The sequence below is a fragment of the Canis lupus genome, chromosome 23 (genome assembly GCF_011100685.1).
Source record: "Canis lupus familiaris isolate Mischka breed German Shepherd chromosome 23, alternate assembly UU_Cfam_GSD_1.0, whole genome shotgun sequence".
Lineage (NCBI taxonomy): Eukaryota > Metazoa > Chordata > Mammalia > Carnivora > Canidae > Canis > Canis lupus.
In genome coordinates, this window is record NC_049244.1 from 40,269,206 (window position 1) to 40,293,192 (window position 23,987).

The window sequence follows — 23,987 nt, forward strand, 5'->3', positions numbered from 1 at the left end:
ATGCTGTGAGAGCATCATCTCTTTGTCAGTCCCAGGAATCTTTTGCTTTTCATAATAATATCCAAGAACAAAGCACTCTCTATACAACATATCGTGTGTATAACGTGGAAAGTAGAGAGACTCAGCCTTGAGTGTACTCAGGTTAGGAAAGGGAACTGGATTTAGTTACTAGAATAACAAACCACACAGGCCTCTGAGGGTCAATGTGTGCATGAGTGAGTGCATGCATGTGGCATGAGTGTGTTTGTGCTCTCAACTTGTGCAAGATTACACACATCAATCTAGTATATGACCAGAAGCCAAACATTGACCTTGGCTTCTTCCAAATGTGTGAAAGCATTCCCTCATCCCCGTTACATATGTTCTGTCTTAAGTTAATTTAGTTTGTTGATAGAAGGTCATTGAAGTCTGAAATACATGTGCAGTCTGTGATTAGAAAGATCCACTGCTCAATTTGTTTAAGACTAAAAATTATTAGAATGGTGAAATTTGTTTTGGGTAACAACACAACCCACAAACACGTATACCACACAACACCTCACTTATATGAAAGGTAAGCAGCACATTCTACCACTCAGGAAATAGTCAATATGCTAACAGTAAGACTTGGAAAGGCTTCTGAGTAGCCAGATATTATGGTCTTTGCTAACCAAAAAATTCCTCACCTAGCATTTATTTATTTATTTATTTATTTATTTATTTATTTATTTAATAATTTATTTATAATTTATATATTTGTGTGTGTGTGTGTGTGTGTATAATTGGAGTTCAATTTGCCAACATATAGTATAACACCCAGTGCTCATCCCATCAAGTGCCCCCCTCAGTGCCTGTCACCTAGTCACCCCATCCCCCTGCCCATCTCCCCTTCCACTACCCCTTGTTCATTTCCCAGAGTTAGGAGTCTCTCATGTTTGGTCACCCTCTCAAATTTTTCCCACTCATTTTCTCTCCTTTCCCCTATAATCCATTTCACTATTTTTAATATTCCCCATATGGGTGAAACCATATGATTATTGTCCTCTGATTGACTTATGTCACTCAGCATAATACCCTCCAGTTACATCCATGTTGAAGCAAAAGGTGGGTATTCGTCATTTCTAATGGCTGAGTAATATTCCATTGAATATATATACCACATCTTCTTTATCCATTCATCTTTCAATGGACACCAAGGTTCCTTCCACAGTTTGGCTATTATGGACATTGCTGCTATAAACATTGTGGTGCAGGTGTCCTACCATTTCACTGTATCTGTATCTTTGGGGTAAATCCCCAGTAGTGCAAACTGCTGGGTTGTAGGGTAGCTCTATTTTTAACTCTTTGAGTTCCTCTTTGAGGAAATTTTAATAAGCTTGTTTATTTGGTTTCTGGAAATACAGCAGATCACAGTAACAAATTAGAAAGTGGTACTCTTTAGATACTTACAGAGTTTGTTAGGTGCTCACCTATATAGTGAGGGAGAGATGACAGCTTGGCTGTTATGGTGATGATAAAAAGATTAGAAACAAAGGTCATTAAAACAACAATGTTACATTCTGTGGGTATAAACACTCTTCATTGGTAAGTATATCACGGTAGAACAAGTAATACCAAGGATCTTGAGAAAAACAAAACAAAATAAAATCTGGGTCTCAAAATAAAAGGTGTAATATTTTTAAGTGCCAAAAGCTTTGGTTGTGAGAAACGGGACAGATTTCCTGTTAATGCTGAGTAAATAAGGATTTGCTATATATAAGCACAGTTTGCTGTTTCTTCATAAAAATGTATCTCCTGGGGGAGAAGTTGTATATATTTTATGTTAAACTCATTCCCTTTTCAACAGTTTTTCCATTTTCTGGAGTTAAAATCTTTGGCAATAATTTTCTGGGTCATATGCTTAGTAAGGTAAACAATGCTTTAGAGAAGAGCCAATTATACCCATATGTAGGTTTGTGGTTTCTAACTTAGAAGTCATAAGGTTCCAGGAGGAAGAAGCCAAAATGGTGAGATTTTTTTCTGTTTTCTCCTGACTCCCTTACCTTGCAATTTCTTTCCCAAAATGGACCTCAGTTGCATGTTCTGAGTTCTTCTGAAGGCAATAAATGATTGAACTTTGGCCAGTGACAAGGAAAAAATAAAGTTAAAGTACTGGGGCAAAGATAATGTGAATCAGGTTGAAAAAGTTTTAGTTAGCTATAAAATTGTTCCAGAATAGAATAAGTTTCTGGCTGTCTCAGAACACAAATAAATATCCCTTCAGCCAGTTGAATCTGATTCTTTGATGCCTGGCTTGGGTCTTTTTGAAAGGGCAAGGTTTCTCTTAAGACATTGGAAGGTTTCTCTTTATTTCCGCCATAGATATATTTATCAATAAGTATTGCTCTTAGTTTTTTGTTTTCATTCAAGGACACATTGAAAAAATTTGATCAAGCTCTTCTTTTCTCAAAAATGTATGTAATTTTTCTTCAAATGGCTTTTCAAATAAGAAATGGAAATTTGATGTGTATTCAAGGAGAAGCATCAGCGTAGTATGATTCCCTGGGGAATTTAAGTCTCCTGTTGTTCAAGTGAAAGGCACTGTATGGAAAACACTGTTGAGAGATTCTCCAATCAGAGAAACTTAGGCAGCTTGAAATTCTTTCAGCTGAATGGTATATGCAGTTTTTCAGACATCCTCATAATATGATAACTGCAAAGAAATGGATGTAACCTGAGCGAGTGGTGTTGATTTCTCTTCTAGGTGGTCAGTAATCACTTATATTTCTCATAGGCAGTAACTTGTTCTCTATTATAGATCATACTGTGCTAATGGATTTGAAGAACCTCACTAGGTTGATTTTTCATTCATTCCAAAAGATCTTGGTTTCAAGTAGCCACTTTAGCTTTACAAAATAGATGTGAAAATTGTGTCTCCATTTTTTGCTTGTGGGCAGCGCATGACTTAATATTGTACTTTAACATGCTTAAAAAATTATATTTTTGGCTCAAAGTTGGTTTGTGAATATGCTTGATATATATAAAACTTGCTCATGAAAATTAAAATTCACTTTCAATTTTTGACTGCTTCTCAAGGTTTTCACTCTTTTGGAATTCTAATATTACCTAGGTTATAGCCCTCTTCCCAATTAGTGTAATAATGAGGTTGGCGATACAAGGCCCTTGCTTGCATACCATGTAAAGCTTTCTCATCAAAGAGGTAGGGGGATCATCTTATAAGTATTTATTTCCAAATTATGCTCTCCAGGCAGCTAGCGTTAAAGAGGGGACAACTGTAAATACGCTATGGCATTTGTGGTTAGGAAAATACATTAGCTTTTTTAAAGGCCATGTCATTATATGCTTTCATTTTTTAATCTTCTATGTATAAAGTCATGACTATCTATGTTACTCAGGTAGAAGAACAGATCTTAGTCTTTAATAAAAAGTAATAGCTAAGAAAGGGATGTTATTGTACCCAATAAAATACTTGCATAAGGTCAAATTGGCAGTACTTTGATATGGCAGTGACTATTCATGCATATAGTCTCATGACAACACAACTAAATTTTAGTGAAAACTTTATCACTTAAACATACTAGCCTCCCCACAAATAATCTGAATTAGTAAAGTCTTACCGTATTCCATAACTAAGCTCTTAGATGTTTCAAAGAGACTAAAGAAGCCTATAATCTGGGCCAAGTCAAACATGAATGAAACTTGGTTCATCAACTGTAGAGGTATCTCTGAAGGATTAGTCTTCAAAGGAAATGTTTTCATGAAGAGATAGTAGTCATAGTATATTTCATTTTTATTTAGGGATTTTGGTGAGAACAACAAATAATATGATCCTGGAGATTGATGGGCTTGTATTGAACAAAGTGTAATTACTTTGGAAAGCTTACAATGGGCACACAGTATTTTACCACAACACTTTAGCACGTTTCCAATATTCGGTTATTTTTTATTTGAAGGCATTTTTCCAGCTATTCTAGAAGAGTTTATGTGAGGTTTTAGCTTTTACTTCTTTGCTCCTTTGGGGCAAAGTTTCATGATAAAACCAGCTGGAATAATTTTTCAACTAAAAGGAAGAAATGAAGGATATTGCATTTGAATACACTATTCCAGCATCTCTTCCATCATTTCCATTGCTATTGTTTGAGTTGGTTATTTATCTGTGGCTACTTCCAAAAAAAAAAAATAGAGAAAGAAAGAAAGAAAGAAAGAAAGAAAGAAAGAAAGAAAGAAAGAAAGAAAGAAAGAGAAAGAAAAAGAAAGAAATTACAGCAAAAATTGAGTGTACTCTATGCTGTTGCCTGTAGCCTTAAACATCTGGTTTACATTTTCTGTCTGCTTCAGAATTTTACTGGCTCTTGAAAATATGATAGGAAAATTAAACCATGAATTTAAAATAGGCTATGTTAGAATTAGACTGAGGACAAAGAAATGAGATTGCAACAAGAAGAAAAAGTAGAATGACTATCTCCTTCAGGGAGGAGAAGACCGATTACTTCTTGCCCAAAGGAATCTCTGCTTGCATGCAACATGTTTATTGACAGTAGAAGCGTACACACTTGAGTCTCTCTTACATCAGAATGAAGCCATTAGGACAAGCAGTTCTATCAGTTGTGTTACCTTCTTTCTGACTTCTTTAGTTAATTCTAGGGCGAAGAGATATGCATCTGGGAAACTCGAGGCATATTTAAGTTGGGAATAATAAAACAAGCAAAAAACAATGTTAGTGTCTTGTTTTTACCTCTGTACCCTGACTTTACTCCTTGCCTTACTAGACTTCCACAGATCTAGTTGCTGTGATACTGTGATTTTAGGAAGTGGTACAAGATGATTTCCAATTTAGAAGGCATGGATCAAAAAAGCCCCCTACCCCAGACCCCAAGAAACACAAACAATCAACCAACAAAAACAAAAAAACAAGACAGTAGCAAATAGTGCTTTAGGAAAAAAGTATGTTGAGACTGGGTGAGGGCTAGCGGAGTCAAGCCATGCATGACAAAGGGAAGATGTCCAGCATCTGCTGTTTCTGGACAAAGCTCTTCTTGTGAAGGGCTGATAATCGTCTCACTTGCTTTAATGAATCATACTATGAGTTTATGCCACATCTTCAGTAGTACACAACTCAATAGAATATCAACACAGGGACACATTTATATATTTTCTTTCAAGAAGCACTACTATTCCAAAATGCATCGAAGTTCCCAAAGGTTAGCAACATTTGGATTAGTGCAGTTTATATTCATTCTGTACCAGAATTAATGAGCAGTTTTATGCAGTCTCCTCCAGAATTTGGATATAGACATAATAGCTTGTCTGACTTTTTCTTCTTTTTAAATTATCATGCCTTATTCTGTTCTATTTCCTGACCTGAAAACATGATAGGTCAAGAAAATAGGTTTGTTCTATCAGAGCTTTTAATGATTTAGTTTGCCCACTTTGAGCCATAAATTGGTGGAGGCAGAGATGGAATAGCTCTGTTTACAGGCTGAGGCTTCTGAAATAATTCACTTTGATGTGGAGGCCTTGCGTTTCATTGGGCCTGGGTTTCTTCCTTCCAAGGCCCATGAAATGGTACTTCAGAAATTGGCTGGGCAGTGCTTCTAGTTCCACTTTGGATTCTGTTAGTTTAACTTCTTTTGTATTTTAGTAGGAGTGAAAGATCCAAAACATGTTCATATTTTATTGTCTTCTGTGACAATCTTAGGGCTGTCCATTCTGCATTTGGGAACACCACCTCTTGTTTCTCTTCGTATACTGCCTTCTTATTTGCCTCTCCATTTTTTATTTACTTTTTCTTACTTGAATGACTGACTACCTGAGTTCAAATATCAGTTTTGCTATTTCCCTTGTGATCTTGGGCAGAGATAGGTTTCCATTTCTTCATCTGTAAAAAGGGGATGATATAATAGCATCTCCTTTTAGAAAGGTAGTGAGAGATTATGGATTTGGCACACATAAAAAATTTAGAATAATGCGTGGCCCACAATAAAGGTTGGCTGTCATGGGTAGAATGGGGAGGTGGAAGGTATTTTGAGGCAAGACCTCTACCAATTTTTTTTTTTCCAATCCTCAAATCATGTCCATGAGAAGAGATTTTCAGGTGCTTTTATTGAGCTCTTTAAGGCTTCTTTTGTGAAAGTACAGAACACAGGATGCTTTGGGCAGGGGAAATCTACCAGTAGCCAAATAAATGATATGTAATACCAATAAAAGAAGGAAGTGGCATGCCCAGGAGCTGAGGAATGGCAAGTAATTTAGTAGAACCTTTCTCAAGGTCAATTTGGCAATGTATATTAAAAGACTGAAAATGTGCATGCTTTTTGACGTAGTAATTCCACTTTTGGGAGTTGTTCCCAAGGACATAACTAAGGATGTGGGAAAGATTGAGCTCCAAGAATATTCAACAGACTGCTCTTTGAAAAAGCAAAAGTTGGAAATCACCTAACACTCTTTTGGTTAGGCAAACTATAGTGATTTCAAACAATGGATCACTATGTTGTAAAAAAAAAAAAAAAAAAAATCAGCATGGAAAGATGATCATGATATGCCAGTAAATGAAAACAGCAGCTTCAAAAGCATCAGGGTTTGATTTGCAGTGTCCTAGAAAGGTAAGCTTAGAGAGTTGCACAGCAAGATGTTACAGTGGTCCTTTTTGAGTAAGATTAGATGTGTTTTTCATTTTTTTTTTCTTTTTTGTCTCTATATTACCATTTCTCATAGTGGACAAGTTTTTCAGTTTTCACTGCACTGTCAAGTGAAAAAATGTGAATACTCAAAAAGCATCTTAGGTTTGATGTTTAAATGTTCTGAAAACATTCTGAGAGCATGGTGTATGTAGTTCTTGGCTTCTAGAGATCTAAGTTCCAGTCTAGGTTCTGCGACTGATAGTGAAGGAGACTTTGTACAATTACAAGCGCTCCCAGTCTTCAGTCTTCATTTCCTCCTCTGAGGGATGGCTACGGTGACGATTAAATTGCCGCCGTGAGGCTGTGTAGATCAGATAAAATACTGAATGTGAAAGTGTTTGAAGCTTGTACAAGTATAATTTGGAACTTGTTATTAATCTTGAAGAGTAATTCACTTAACTCTGAGGAATCGGGTATGATTGAACAGCCAAGATGATATGATTCATTTCAGCCCTAGTTTTTGCAGTCTGTGCGGTTTCGCAGGATTCTTCAGATAATACCCTGTCATCTTGTGAGGCGGGTAGGAAGAACCCAAGTACTCAGCGATCTGCCACTGTTAGCCAACAATTTAGTGAAAGTTTGGATTTCATAATACAAGAATAATCAGAATGAGGAGACACTCAAGTTAGGATTTTCTGGGTATATAGCTTCAGCAATTTAGTCATAGCAGCAAATAAACATGGAATAGGACAATAATCATACCGTGAAAACCTCTTACGTGCCTTGATGTGGAGCTTTAATTACATTATGAAAGATAATTAACACCAGGACAAACTCTGCCAGCATTAGAGATGGTGGTATAACAGATGCTTCATCTTAAAAACTTTAGAGCATACTTTTTTTCATTAAAAATAAATCCAAAATGTAACTTAAAAATAATAGCTAAAACATGTTTACTGCTTGTTTGCGGTTTCCCAAGAATTGTGCTAAGGAGCTCAATTATATATATATTAAAGATTTTATCTATTTATTTGACAAAAAGAAAGGGGGGGGGGGAAGTACAAGCAGAGGGAGGGGCAGGCAGAGGGAGAGGGAAAAGCAGACTCCCCACCAAGCAGGGAGTCCGACGCAGGGCTTGGTCTTGGGGCTCTGGGATCATGACCTGAGCCACCCAGGTGCCCCCCTGATTATATATCTCAATCACTGATTCTCAAAGTCTGGTTTCTAGGCCAGCAGCATCAGCCTCATCTAGCAACTTGTAAGTCCTAGGGCCCTCCTTTTTCTCAGATTTCTAGGGGAATCAGAACCTGTAGTTCACTGTTCCCTCTAGGTGATACTTTTGGGGGTCCATTTGAGAACAGCTGATTTAAATTGGCCTCATTGTAACATTTGAGGCTACTGTCACTATCCTTATTGCATAGCCGAGGAAACTAAAGCTTGGAGATTCTAAGCATCTTGTCCAAGAGCAGGAGTTAAGTACGTACTGGATCTGGGGCACGAATTCATGTCTCTCTGCTTCTAAGCCAGTACACACAACCACTATTTAACCTGAGAATCCGTTGCTCTTCTTTTTCTCTCTTCATCTTCAACCTAAGTCGTAGCATGTGCTGTGTTGAGATGAAGACTCAAAAGGGCTGGTTTCTGTCTGGGATCCCAGACATTATCTTGTCTTAATGCCAAAATTTGGTTAATTCCACAAGTGATTCCTGAGTAAGAAATTGGCCCAGGTGACCAGGCCAGGTAGGGAATGGTGGCTTTGGCTCCAAATACCAGTGTCAATCTTTAGCTCTAATGAGCTGACCTAAATTACATGGTTCCCATGAGGACTTTATTAGCTTCAAGGCAGCCTCAGTATCACAACTAAAAACCAGAGAGTGAGGAAGAGGAGAATATTTTCAGCCCATTTCTTTGTAAACCCTCACCCAAATCTCAGTTCACGCCAGCTTCTCATTTTTAATGTCAAGAGAAGGTGGACTGGAGGAAAGTATAATCAATGATGGAGCCCCAAAGTCCCTTCTCTCCAGAAATTGTGCACATTTTCTAGATCTGGACCTTCTTCCCACCAATTTTTCAGGAAAAGACAGTTTTCAAGAAACAATTCTGAGGAGGTTTGCAAAGGAAGAGAAACTGCTTCCAACTGGGCCTAGAGCTTAAACTCTTAATGTGAGCACGCCAAGTTCAACATCCTTCCCCCTGCTTCAGTGCCTATCCCTTTTAGCATCTGCCCTTCCCTGGCTTCACAGGGGAGCCAAGAGCAAGCTGGAGCTCCCTCTAGAGGTCACCAGGATGCTAGTCATAAGGTCATCCCTAAGGTTGCCAGAAGCAGGTAGCAAACATTTCTATTTCAAAGTTTATGTTTAGGAGGGGGAGGTTAGAACATTTGTATTTGGAAGAGAGCTTCATAGAGGAGACTGTAGTCATTTGAAAATGTTTTATCTTTCAGTTATGGGACATGTTTTTTAAAATATGAATTTGAATGAAGAAGGTTGTTTTTTGTTATTGTTGTTTTGTTTTTTCCTTTGGAATTCAGATCAACCACTCAGCTCTCTCAGGGACCTTCTTTCAAGGAACAACTCAGAATACCTGTGGTATATTTTGTGGTCTGCCTAGTATCCATTTCCTTCTCCCTCTTTCTTAACACAACCCTGCTTTTATTCAATTAGGTTCTCTGTGTGGGCAGGTGTTTGAGGCATTACATGCATCAGTGCTGGGGTAAATCGTGATTGATATAGCCTTAACTACAAATAAGGATCACCTAGGGGGAACTTAAACCTCTTTAGTGTTCAGGTCCCACCCCATTTAATTAAAACTTGACCTCTGGAGGTGGGCTTCCTCCTGATTCTAATGAGCAGTCAGGATTTGTTGAGCTGGTCACAGGGTTAGCCCCTTGCCAGTGATTGGTGCTGTGCTCTTGATAAAATGCTGGCGATGAGATAGGCGAATGTAGCTGAGGTTTGTTGAAAACTTTGCCTTATATTTTTACAAAGGAAGTTTACAGGAAGAAACACCGTTTCTAACTCTGGACGGTATTATTTTTGCCATTGGTACCTGGAACTATCACAGCCATCTTGAGACCATGGGGTGCCCAGCCCAAGAGGACAAGCTGATGTGCTGTGGATGGCATTGATGAGAAGGTAAGGAACCTTTATTATTGATATTGCCCTAGAGCCACCCTATCTTCAGATCTATTTTTGTGTGCAATAATATATACCCCTTGGATTATAAGGTATTTTCTTTTTTTATTTTTTAAAAGATTTTATTTATTTATCCATGAGAGACAGAGAGAGAGAGAGAGAGAGAGAGAGAGGCAGAGAGGCAGAGAGGCAGAGGGAGAAACAGGCTCCATGTAGGGAGCCCGATGTGGGACTCAATCCCGGGACTCCAGAATCACGCCCTGGGCTGAAGGCAGCGCTTAAACTGCTGAGCCACCCAGGCTGCCCTATAAGGTATTTTCCATTGTTTTTTGTTACCTGCAGCCAGAAGTATAATGGTCAATTTTTCTACCTTTCGGGAACCTACATGTAGTACTAACACCGACTTACTATATGGTTCTAGTCGAAGCTTAGACTGAGACAGCTGATTACAGAGCGATTAGGGCATTTTCAATTCAGAAGATAGATAGCCTTGGGTAGGGAGAAGGTATAATTATAATCATCTAGGGGGATTTTACAAAAAGAGACACATATCCCATCTCAGCTCTTTGGGAGATGAAGTATATTGGAATCATGGGGGGTGGGTATTATAGGCAGGAGGAGAACTAAGGAAACATTTTGAAAAAATTCCATGATTTAGGTAGGTATGTTTTTACATGCTTATCATCTAAGAAATATTTGCTTAGGTACTAATCATTTGAACCAGAAGAGTCTTTAAATTTCAACTCTATAGTAAGCCAGACCACAAGAAATAACTAGTCTATGTTACAGTCTAGAAATAACTAGATTATTAACTTGTATTAAACTGTATCTGCCTCCAACAACTTCCCTTACAGAACAGTGACTTAACATTGTCTTCAACCTTCACAAATATCCACATACTTGGATATTAAATACATATTTTGTACAGTTTCCTGTCTCCAAGATTTCTAGGGTTTTTTAGGACACTTAATGTATCTTTACAAATCCAATGTTTTTTTTGTTTGTTTGTTTGTTTTTTTTAAATTTTTTTTTAACTTTTATTTATTTATGATAGGCACACAGTGAGAGAGAGAGAGGCAGAGACACAGGCAGAGGGAGAAGCAGGCTCCATGCACCGGGAGCCCGACGTGGGACTCGATCCCGGATATCCAGGACCGCGCCCTGGGCCAAAGGCAGGCGCCAAACCGCTGCACCACCCAGGGATCCCTGTTTTTTGTTTTTTTGTTTTTTTTTTTTTTTTTTTTTTGCTTACTGGGGCACCCAGAAAGCCAGATTCCCCCAGCCACTGTCTCCATGGCAGAAATACCACTGTGGCTCTGGAGCTCAGTTCTCACCAACTATGCTACTTTGGGTTCCCGTAGGGTGTCATTGTGCCCAATACTGTTCTCAATCTTTATAATACTATAGCAGTTTAGTCAGCTCTCATAAATGTAGAGAGAATGTTTTATTCTTCTAAATTATGCTGTTAGGGTTTGCCACCGTGGGGCGTTTTGGTCACAAAATGTGAAGTTCAGTAAGTGTACTTTTAGCTCATGTGTATGACCCTTTCTCTGGAGTGTCTCTAGAGTTGTTGGCTGAAGACAGGTTTTCATGGCCAGGAACCACCACTTCCCTGGACATGCCGTGCCTTGGCTGGAGACTAAGAGCCGGATTTCTTTCGCCCTTTGAGCAAGTTCTTTTTCAGTGCTCTCATAGTCCTTGTCTATAGTCTGGCTTGGGCTCAGCCCCTTCTGGCTCATTAGACCAGTTGATGTGTTTGAACATTGGTGCTGTTTGTGGAAGGCTTGCTTTTTTCCCTTCCAGAAAGTTTTCTGGTGGAAGGCTTTTTCCCCTTCTGGAAGGTTTTCAAACCCTCAGTGCACATCAGTAGGCACAATTGGATAAGTGTAGGATGAGTGTGTCTAACTTGGCACACCCAAAGCCATTTAGAGTACCTGCTCTTCCAGGACACCACGCTCTTGGATTTGCAGAATCAGAGTATTGTTTGTCCATTATGCTGTTCAGTGTTCTGTGTATAAAGACACCATGTTCTTTCTTTTTTTTTCTTTTCTTTTCTTTTCTTTTCTTTTCTTTTCTTTTCTTTTCTTTTCTTTTCTTTTCTTTTCTTTTCTTTTTTCTTTTCTTTCTTTTCTTTTTTCTGTAAGGCTGGGAATATTTTTGTCGTCTTTCATTCAGCATTTATTGCATGTCCATTTGCCAGGTCCTGAGGTATATGCTGGTGATGCACAGTTGAATAAGACATGGACCTTGCCCTCAGAAAATTCAGATTGCAGCTTGGAGGTAATTAGAGTGCTATTTGGGAAGTGCTGTGATATGGCACTCAAACTTGTTTTTGTTATTGCCTGGAAACTACCTCAATCCTCATTTTTTTGGAAGTCTCTTGTAGCTCACAGCTCAGCTCATTTGTCAGTTCCCTGAGTGGAGCTCCAGGTAAAGCACGCTACCACTATCTGCTCACTCTCCCATATAGCCTCCTGTGTTATTAACTTACGGTTTTGCCTTCATGTTTTATTTTTCTCATAGTGCTCACCAATATCTGAGATTATCCTGTCCATTTATTTGTGATCTAAACTCATTGAGGGAAGAAGCTGTCTTTTTCACTGCTGAATCCTCAGTGTTTTCTGAATAAAATCAGGAATGAAATCACACAGGTGCACTAATACCCTCTTGGTGGAATTAGAAGAGTCTTGCTAAAACTGGAGATGCCTGAGCTGAATTTTTAAACATTAGGACAAGAAGCATCTAGGAGGGCATGCAGGTAGAGAGAGCAGTCTGTAGATGTGCTCCAAAAACTGCACAAGGTCCAGTATTGCAGGAGTGGAAGCACATAGTGCTGGTGAAAGGGCAGGCTGGCCCAGCATCCATGAATCCCATCATCAAGTAAGGTCTTATGCAGGGGCTGAGAGTGACTACATTTATATTTCAGGAAAACCAAAAGTTATTTTTCCAACTGGGATTTACAAGACACTACTTCTTGGGTTTCTCCACCATGTGAATTTGGAATTGCTGCCGAGGGGGCAGGGGTGGATGTGGGGGGTGGGCAGGGACAGGAGCGAGGGTGGGTTGGGAACAAAGTTAGGGCAGGCCTTTATCTTTCTTGAGAAATAAGAGCTACACTAATTGTAGTTTTTCCTCTGCCTTGGTTCTTTTGTGTATTCATGATCTTCCTGACTATCCTCTCAGCTCAAAGACTGAAGAGGCCATGACCTATTCATCTTTGTCTCACCAAGGCCTAACAGTGCTTTGCAAATTAGGACTTAATAGAGCTGTGTAAGTAAATATCATGTTTAGAGCACAGTTTTGCCTCTGCCTGTGGTAAACGTCTTCACCTGGGATCTTCCAGGTGCCGGTTGGATTGATTGGCTTTTGTTTGTGGTAACAGTTGTAGTTTTATTGGATCTGTGTAAACTGACTCATCTTTAAAGTGAAGTCTTAAAAAAAAAAAAAAAAGGCTGGATAGCATGTTGGGTGGCATTTTATTTACTTTAGAAAAGCTCTCCCAGCTTTTTTAGCATCAGCACAGGGCAGTGGAAGTAGTGTTGCCTTCACGAGCAGATTGTTCTTTTGTCCAGTCATGGTGCTAACATGAACCAGTGATGAACAAATGGTAAATCACTGACTCCTCTGAGCCTGTGTCCTCTGCTGCAAAATGGAAGCAATTAAGCTATTTTATATGGAGGATTGTTGTGCATGCTAGAAGAAGATAATGGATGAAGTCTTTGCACCCTGCCACATGATAAAGCATCCATTAATGCCAGTTTCCAAATTTGACTTTGCTTCATGAAGATCAAGAAAGTAAAACATCTGTAAGTGGTGTGCCAAGTGAAAAAACTTCATCCTACAGTAACTCAAATTTGGGAATTTCTTGCTGAATTCCCTGAGGAGTTTTGTTAGATGGCCCTCAAAGCTATCTTTACTGCTTGCTTGTTTCAACACTTTGGTGAAATATGAGTATGCAGAGTGTCATTGTTGGTGAGAAGAGTGATTGTCCAGAGAGAGCATAATTCTCTGAGTCATAAGGATCGAATGTGAGCTATTACCTCCCACTTGTAATTCTATATTGTACGTGAGCATCAGATAGCAAAACAAGCATTCTGCTTAAAACTGCAGAAGTCACAGAGTTTGTTTAATGATTACTACAGCTTGCTTTGTAATTATGATTGCATGGGCAATCCTGTACAATCCAGGGAACTTTTGGAAAGTAGTGACAGTAATTTATGGCCATGTGGTTTTGTCTGGATGCTTAAGTACTTGGTCTGTGGCCTGCCTACATGCTCCATTGCCTGCCTGATGGACCCATTCCCCACCTGCACAGTGTTTCCCCTTCTCAATGGAACACTATGGAATGAATACTGAGATTGTGGGAAAGACAAAGCGAAGAGAGTGTGTGTTGGGAAAGGGAGATTGGATCTGTAAAAAAAAAAAAAAAAAAAAAAAAAAAAAAAAAAATTCCTTTCACTGTATTTTTAGCTTTTCAATCAATGAAAGTCAGTGTCTTCATCTTTTTTAAGACCATGGAATATAAAGTTAGTGTGAAATTATGCACATTGGTGGATATCTAAAGTTATAAAAGGACATGGGAAATTCCTGTGGGCTTCAGGTAAACATCTGTGAATGTTGCCTTTTAACTGTATTTTTAAATAATTGAAAACTAATTTAAGTAAATCTGGATGGCTTCTGGTTACTTGTAAGCACGTTTTATTCATGATGACAAGTTCCTTCAAAAAGTAAGAGCACCATGTTTAAATCAAATTCAGATTTTTGGAGAGAGGCAGGAATGATAAAGTTAAGAGAAAGCAGTAATTGAGCATCTAGTTTCTGTCTATTGCTTTTGAAAATGTGCCACATCCTGAAAGGAAATTCTTATGTGTGCTACAGTCTCCGAAAGGAAAATGAAGATGTTGGCTAAATTCTTCAATAAGCCAGTCCCAAAGAATTTCCTTTGAATTTGTTTTATATGCTTTTTCTACTGAAAAACTTTAAGATAAGTTATAACTCTGCTTTGTGCTTTGAAAATAAATTCAGCACATTAATTGTATTTATGGGAGAAAGTAGTAAATGTCCCAGAATGAATACACAGCCATAATTTACTCGGAGGGAACTGCTACTGCCCATAAACTTCTCCTACTTGCCTCTTCTGGTTTATGACATCAGCCAGCCTCACAAATGAATCACTGCTTTGTGCTCCATCAGGTCCCTGCTCTATGCAAATTTCTACTGAATGCTTATCAAATAGGATTATTACTTATTATACATTTTCTTTGCTAATTTTCCAGGAGATTAAATGTAGTCTATATTTTATAGGGAAGATCTTGGTTTATCTGAGCTGTATATCCATTTGGATTGAGAAGTCCTTGAGCACCCACCGCTGACAGGGAATGGGGTAGAAATCAGGGATCTCTTTGCATCAGGAATTTGGGAGGTCTGTCTTAATCTCCTTCTGCAAGGAAGAGAAGTGGCTTGGTCTAAAATGTAGCTAGGCCTTGGCATCAGATGCGAGGGGTGACTCTAAAGCATTATAGAGTGTAACACCGATCCAGTGGTCGTGTGTACACACTTGAGTTCTAGGGGTTAAGTGGCACTTGAGTAAAACAAAAACAAACCAAGCTATTGTTATATATAGAATCTCTGTGACAATTTGGGAGCAAAAGGCAGCTTTTCTTTTGGGTCAGGGAAAATAGACCTAGCAGTAAAGGTGGTAGAAGGAGGCAAATGCCACTTTGGCAAGGGGTGCTCCTGTCTGGGGTGAACTGAAGCTCTAGGTAGCCCAGGTGAGGTGCAGTGAGGACTCCGGGGTCACAGTGGTGGCATCAGTACTGGAAGGAGATCTAGGTCTTGGTCCCACTAAAGCAGTTCTATAATAACTTGAAAATAAATGACAAGGGAAGCATAAGACCTGTGAGAAGCCGTCAACAAGAAACTACAGAGATTTTAGTCTTAAATACACTTATTATGAAAATGAATGAAATGTGCTAACCTCAAGAAGTTATTACAGCAAAATAAACTCAAAGAAAGTAGAAATTACTAAATATAAAAGATAAAAAGAAAACTTTCAAAAAGATGTTAGAAACCAGAACCTAGTGTTTTAAAAATAATTATTAAAAGATATCCTCTTGACAAGTTTCATAGAACATTAGAGAACATGAGCAACGAAAAATAACCACAGAAATTAAAGCAATTAAAAAGATAAAAGAATTCTATGAATAGCTTTATATAAGCAATTTGAAAACCTAGATTGAATAAGTTTTTTTTTTTGTTAACATTAACTCAAATAGAGCCAAAACATTGGGATAGACCATGCTATTGGAAAAACTTGCAATAGTGATTAAAATTTGTTCCTATTATTGGCACTAGTGCAGATTTTCCTGGAAAAGACTCACAACCTACAAGGTGGTATAATTTCCATATTAGATAAAATTTTCTAGAAATGAACAAAATAAGAGACTCCCAGACTCAATGAATGAGCTAAGAGTTATTCTGGTTTTAAAACCTAATGCGAATGATATAAAAAGGATGCTATAAGTATTTTATTTTTTAAGTAATTTTGAGTTTGTACTTGGCAACTAATCACCCAGTTTGCAAGAAGCTATTTAAAATTAAGCTTACTTACTATATTTAAAATATGATTTAAAATATGATTTGATTCTCTGAAAGTTTTACGTACAGTTTTCAAAATACACCTGATTTGTCATCAAGGTTTACTCAGGAACAGAATCAAGTTAGGGGAAATCTGAGAGCAAGCAAGGGTGGAGTTCAAGTTGCCACACAGAACAAATATATGTCATGAAATTACAAAAGGACTTTGGGGGGAAAAAGTATACAAGCATAAGAGAACAAGAATGTGTCATACACAAGCTACAAATTTCTGAAAGAGAACATGAGATCAGATCTATGGACAAAAATAAGATGAAACTACAGTCCAAACACACAGGAAATATTGCTCTGGTTATAGAATAGTTTTAGGAACTTCAAAACAAAAATCTATCTTTTCTCAAAAATTCAAGAGCATCAACTGGTTAACCCTTGGATTTAATTTTTAAAAGTTTTGGTAAATTTGCCAGTTTACAAAATCATTTATTTTATATACTGGTGATAATAGTTTAAAACATAATAAAGTAATGATACTATTAAAAGCAGCAAAATAACAAAATTCTAAATATTGAGAAATAAACCTTATAAAATTTATGGACTTTATGAAAAAATATGAATCTTTACTGAGAGACTTAAAAGCATATTAAATGAGTATAGAAAAATTAAAATAACGTTATAGAATTTTGAAAGGATAGAGAATTTCATCCAAACAAGAAATATAAAAATATACAAAATCATCATTTTTCTTGAACCCATAAAGAAATTCAGGAATGAGACCCAAATGAGGTTTCAGGGCAACTAACCAGCCAGGAATTTGAGAGAGGGACCCCTCCAAGGAGTCAGATGTCAGAACCATTTCACTTGTAGAACAGAAGGAAAACAGGTTCATCATCAGAGTGAAAGAATAGTCTTTTCACCAACTGATGCTAGAACAGTTAGATATCCATATACAAAAACTGAATTTTGATTCATTTTCCGGACTGAATGTATCATACCCCCCAACCCCAAAATCAGATGTTGGAAGTCCTAACACCCAGAAATTCAGGATTCGACTATTCCTGGAGAGTGGGCCTTAGAAGAGGTGACTAAGTTATAACGAAGCCTTTAGGATAGGCCCTAATCCAATCTGATGGGTGTGCTTATAAAAAGAAATTGGGATACAGAGAAAGACCAGGGAAGTCTGATCATAGAAGAAAGGCTATCTGCAAGGTAAGGATCAAGGTCTCAGAAGAAACAAAACCTGCTTGATGTCTTAATTTTGGACTTCTAGCTTCCAGAACTGTGAGAACATAAATTCCTGTTGTTTAAGCTACCCAGTCTATGGTATTTGTTATGGCAGTCCTAGCATGCCATTCATAACTCAAAATAGATCATAGACTTAAATATAAAACCTAAACTATAAAACATCTAGAATAAAATGTAAGAGAATCCTTATGACCCTGGATTAGGCAAAGATTTCTTAGATAAGACCCTAAAAGTATAACTCTTAAAAGAACAAATTGATCATCAGGACTTCATCAAAATTAAGAATCTCTGGTGATTTAAAGCTGTTGTTTACAGAGTACAAAGACAAGCCACAGACTGGGAGAAAATGTACATCTCAGGTAAAGAACTTGTATCTAAACTATATAAATAACTTTAAAAACACAGTAAGAAAATTTCACACACACAAAAAAAATGGGCACAAGATTTGAACAGTTACTTAACCCAAGAAAATAAAAGCATGGCAAACACCTAAAAAGATGCTAAACATCATTAGACTTAGGGGGAAATGCAGATTTAAGACCACACTGTTCTGTCACCACACAGTTACTGGAATGGCTGAAGTAGCAAAACAACTAAAAATCCCAATAATACCAAATGCCGAGGAGGATGCACAGAAACTGGAAATTTCCCATGCTGCTGGTGAGAATGCAAACACGGTACAGTCCCTTTGGAAAAGAGTTTAGGAATTCCATCTGTCCGTCCGTCCATCCATCCATCCATCCATCCATCCATGAGAGACACAGAGAAAGAGGCAGAGACACAGACAAAGGGAGAAGCAGAGTCCCTGAAGGGAGCTCAATGCAGAACTCGATCCTGGGACCATGCCCTGAGCCGAAGGCAGACGTTCAACCACTGAGCCACCCAGGTGCCCCAGGAATTTCTTTTAAAGTTACACGTAGTTTACCATATAATTTAACCCCTTGGAACTTATCTAGGACAAATAAAAACTTGTGTTGATCCAAAAATCTTGTAGTGAATATTCCTAGTGGTTTTGTTATCACTCAAAGGCTACCCAAATGTCCTTCAACTGGTAAATGCTAAAATAAGATGTGGTAAATCCATACAATAGAATATCACTCAGCAGTCCACATGGACCATGTACTGACACCTGCAACTACATGAAATGATTCTCAAGTATATTATGCTAAGTGAAAGATGCTAGAGTCGAGGCTACAGAGTATAAAATTCCATTTATATGACTTTATGCAAGGGATAAAACTATAGGAACAGAAAAAACATTAGTAGTTGCCAGAGTTTAGATATTGGGCCAAGGGTTGACAAAAGGGACATGAGGAAATTTCTTTAGGAGATGAAACTGTTCTGTATCTTGATAATAGTTATATCATGATTTCAAGCATTTGTCAAAACTTGTGGACTAAAAATAAAATGAATTTTATTGCCTGTAAATAATATCTCAGTCAGCCTGGCTTTAAAGGACAGGATTTGAAGAAAGAATAGGATAATAATCAGATTAATTTGGGGATGGCCGATTCCCTAAATATCAGATTTGGATATGTGAAGGTTTAGACTTCTGCATAACGAAATGCACTAAAGTTAAAAAATTGGGTTAGAATGAAAAAATGTTTACAACATATTTAACAGACAACAGATTGTTAATCTAGAATAGCTCAACTGTTTCTACAAATTAGTAAGGAAGATACAAATTGCACAACTGAAAAATGTCTCCAAACATGAATTTCAGTTCACCATAGTATAATAATGGAATGAAACTGCTAACCTATATTGCTAATCAGGAAAAAAATGACTTTGTTATCATACATTAGCTTGGCACAGCTATTGAGGTTGTAGAGCAAGCAAATTCTCTTATACACTGAACAGAGAGTTAAAATGGGGAAAACTATTGGAAAGGCAATCTTAGAGTATCTATAAAAAGTTTAAAGAAGCCTACCATTGATGCAGCAAGTCCATTACTAAAATTCTATATTTTTAAAAGCTTATACCATATTTTTAACAATAGAAATTCAGAAATGGCCCACATAATTGTCAATGGAAGTGTTAAATAATGTATATCTATATGCAGCCAATTCAAAGACAGGATAAAGCTATATGTATTTACATGGATCTCTTTAAGTCATATTGTTAAGGGGAAAGTAAACTATAATATATAGACTTTCATCTGATTTATGTAGAACTTAGAAAAGGGGTTGTGTGTATGTGTGCATGATATAAATAAAATGAGGCTAATCAAACTTACTAGAGCTTACCACTATCTGAGTATCATGTGAGTGTCCTTATGTTTCTAGTTTCGAATTGTTACATTTAGAAAATACTTATATATTATGTGATTTGAAAAAAAAACAAAATGGAAAAAAATGAATCTTAAAATCTATAGTGCGTCATGCTGCATAAGGCCTGTGTTTTGAAATGCTTTGTTTAAAAAAAATGTATAATTGTTCAAATATTTTGATTTGGTAGTGTTTGACTTGTGATCACTTAAAGCATCACAAGTTATTACTAACAATGTCTGCTTCCAGTCTGCCATTGTTTGCAGTTTTGCATAGGAAATAGTTTGTCACTGTAGAAATTATTTCTCCCTTCTCTTGGGACTCTTCACTAGGCAATGCAGACATTCACATTGGGATATGTGATAAATATAATGTTATGTAGCTAGTTTCTGATAATGCCTCTCTTACTGCAGGAAAATTCGGATCCAGATTTGAGCTTGTGGGTTTCCTTTTTCCATCAGAGTGAAACAGAGAAGGGAATATGACATGCTCATATATAATAACTCTACAATATAGACAGCCCATCACGTAGGATTTGAAGCACTTTGCATGTCAGTGTTTTTCGTCTTTAGTGTCAGTCACTACGCAATTCAGGCTTCCATCTGATGGGAAGATTTCACTATTAATCTCAACCACCTCCTTACTCCACTCAGAAATGTTCTCCTGTCAATCAGTCATCACGTCTCCTTATTTTCTTGAAGGATGGTGTTATTAAACAACTTGCCTTAGGCCACAGAAGATAGCAGTTGTAAAGCCTAGACAGAAATACTGATTCTTAGTTTAGTACTTGTATCAACAAGTCTTGCTACCATAAAGGAACCTTTTTCTTTTACATGTTTAAGTTCAAATTTGCTACTCTGAAAGTATTATATGGTTTGCAATTCTAGAGCAGGTTCCTACCTGCCTGTTTTATTAGGGACTGTTGGGGGTTAAGAGGCTCTTTCCATCCAAAGAATCAAAGATCTAGGTCCTGAATTCTGAATATTGAACTCAATAGTGGCAGCTATTGGGGCTGTTAAAATCTCAAGCTCTCTCTCCTCTTTGAAGCACGGGGAAAGGTTGCATGACTGTACCCAATTATAGTTATGTGTAGTCAGGTGATTTGCTTTAGCCTTTAACATATGGAGAAAGTGATGTGTGTCACTCTAGAGGACATCTTTAAGAGTCCCTATGTTCCTTGCTACATCTTTCTCCCATTAGAGTGATAGATGATGTTCCAGGTAATGGCTACTCTATCAGCCTAGGTCTTAGGGGGAAACGCAGCATGAGGCAGAGCCCCATGTGTGATAACATGTGATGGAGGTGAGGAAAAGACCCTACAGTCTGTGTTGTAAGACATTGGGGATGTTTATAACTGCAGCACACTGCCCCATTGGGACTAATGACATTTTCCTAGTAACATAATTTTTCCCTAATCCAAACTCTTAAAATTTCTTAATGGCATTGTAAGCTTAAAACAAGACAAAACAGTATATCATTGCCTTTAATAATTTTTGGCTTGTGTATTTATGTATTAGGATAATGGTGAGTTTGTTTTTGTTGTTAGCATTTATTTAATTTTATTTTGACAATTAAAAAAAAAGTTATCCCATATTTCTAAAATGTGTTTTTACAAGCTCCTATTTAAAGTGACATTTTTCATTTCGGTTTCCTGATTATATTTAAGAGTTAGAATGAGGACTTCTCATTTCAAGAAATAAAACCAGTCTTTATTGTATTGGCATGTATTTCTTTTAAAGGTTAAAGTTGTGACCTTTTATTTTTATGCACTCCTAGGGAAAGCTGACTGGGAATTACTGTAGGCATCTTTTTTGTTATTCCTTACCTGGGAATTCTAATGGTCCCATGATGTCCTGTTTGCTACTGCTAATGGTTAATGGTCATTCATTGATCAATGAATGGTTAGTCATCATCATTGAAGGTCTATGTTCTAAGCTTAACGTTTGGTTCTTGACATAGTGTTTGAGTGAATTTTCATGGTAACTATGCAAGATAGATGACAAAGCAACCCTCAGAGAGGTTAAGTAACTATAGTGATTCAGAGGTGTTAGGAAAAGATTCCCAGCTAAAAAAAAACTAAAAGAGAATATTGAGATAAGTGAGAAACCAGGAGAATAGTGCCCTGGAATTCCACTGAAGGAAATTGTTTTAGGAAGAAGTGTGTAACTGTGCAAAATGTTGCTGATAGTTCAAATAAGATAAGGGATAAAAATTGACCATTAAATTTGGCAACATAGAAGTCCTTGTGACCTTAACAAGAGAAGCCTTGGGGTGGTAGTGGGACAAGTCTGCTTGCATGGGTTAAGAAAGAATAGGAGGGAGATGCATTCGATTGCATATGGACAACTCTTTCAAGGAGTTTTGCTGTAACCAGAAATAGGGGAATAGCTGAAAAGAAAAGCAATGTAGAGGAAGATTTCTTTTGCTCTTCTCTTTTCTTTTCCTCCCCCCTCTCCCTTCTTCCTATCTTCCTTTGAACAATCTAACATCAGAGAAATAATAGTTTGAGTGTGTGCTCAGGAATAACCCAGTAAAGTGGATAAGATTGCTAATACAAGTGACAGAGAAAGTTGCCAGAGCAATGTTGAGCAGGTGAGAACAAGTGGCGTCTAGTACATGCTGAAAGCCCTAACTTTTGACATGAGCTTGAAGAGCTCATCCACTAAACTCTTGGGAAGGTAAGTATGTGCTTCTATGTGCTAGGTAGATGTGGAAAAGGATGAGAGAGTTTTGAGTCATTCCATTTTCTTGCTAAAGTAGAGAGGCCCATTGTGAGGGAAATGGGGAAAGACATGTTAGAAGTTTCAGAGGAGAGGGTAATAAGCCAATGTCTCTGGAGTGAGGAGAATAAACACAAGCAGAAGATAGCATCCATGAGCAGTGGTATGTGATGCACTGTGACAACATGGGTTACGGAGATTTTTAGGGGAGGGAGGGAGAGAATGGCTCAGAACAAGAGCCAAAGAAAACACCCATACCTTCTCCAAACATTGGGATTCAAGGGCTGGGGGGAAATAAAAGCCTTTCACATGAGAGATGCATGGGAAGTAGTGTCTTCTGAAGGCATTCAGGACTGAATTAGAGTAGAAGATGAAGAATATATGGAAAGATGAGATTTAGGATAGACCCATTAAGAGATGGAAAGGGATAGGGGAAGGGTGGGCCATGAACACAGGAGGCCTCCTGCTGCCCTCTAGAGGTGAAAGGCAGGAGGTAGGTGTTAGCAGGCATGTCTGTGAGACTCCTTCTGGAGCCCTACTAATGGACAAGCTTCACACTTGAGCACTATTGACAGGGAAACCCAAATAACTAAGTATGTAAAGAAACGTTCAACTTTAGCCTCACATTTCAGATAAATTAAGTCATAACCATGTATTTTTCTTTATCCCATTAGATTCATGAAAATTAGAAGTTAGATAATATCAGATGTTTAAGAAAATGGGAAGAAATAGGATTTTCTTTTTTTGTTTGTTTGTTTTGAAATAGGATGTTTTATGCCCCAGTGGTAAGATAGTAAATGGTTGACATTATTCTAAAGAGCAATATGGCAGTAATTAGAAAAATTAGTATATTTTATACCCAACCCTGGCAGTCCTGTTCCAGGATGTATCTGTCCAGGGTGAGTTTTCACCAGTCCATGAGGGGACGTCTAGGAAGATGTTGACTACAGCACTGCCTATAGGAGCAAAAATTGGAGGCAATGTAGATGGACTAGGGATGTGGATAACAAAAATGTAGTATATGTACATGTACATGATGGAACTCGCTATGGTTATATCAGATATGAGGGTAAATTAGACCCAGCACATGGGCAGCCCGGGTGGCTCAGCAGTTTAGCACCATCTTTAGCCCAGCACCTGATCCTGGAGACCCGGGATTGAGTTCCACGTCGGGCTCCTTGCATGGAGCCTGCTTCTCCCTCTGCCTGTGTGTCTCTGCCTCTCTCTCTCTCTCTCTTTCTCTCTCTCTGTATCTCATGAATAAATAAATAAAATCTTAAAAAATAGAAATAAACTAAAAATATAGTGTCGGGTTGGAAAAAAAGAACTGTTGAAATTTATAGTACAGTTTAACTCCTGTAAATTAAGTGTTAAATGCAAGAATACTATGTATTTCAGACATAACAATTAGTATTCTAATTCTAATACTAA

General features: G+C 37.7%; 1 long non-coding RNA gene across 17 annotated transcripts in view; it reads left to right on the plus strand.

The window, feature by feature from the left end:
* The window catches only part of LOC106557625, a 195,822-nt gene that overhangs the window by 14,716 nt on the left and 157,119 nt on the right, over nt 1-23,987 (plus strand). For 13 of the 17 annotated variants that reach the window (XR_005377132.1, XR_005377135.1, XR_005377148.1 and 10 more), the window contains one exon: nt 9,587-9,733. The exons of 1 other annotated variant lie outside the window; for it this stretch is intronic. This is a non-coding gene — a long non-coding RNA (uncharacterized LOC106557625). Of the gene's footprint in view, nt 1-9,586; nt 9,734-11,000; nt 12,014-23,987 lie in introns of those variants that run through there. 3 more of the 17 variants (XR_005377139.1, XR_005377145.1, XR_005377138.1) reach the window with 2 other exon arrangements.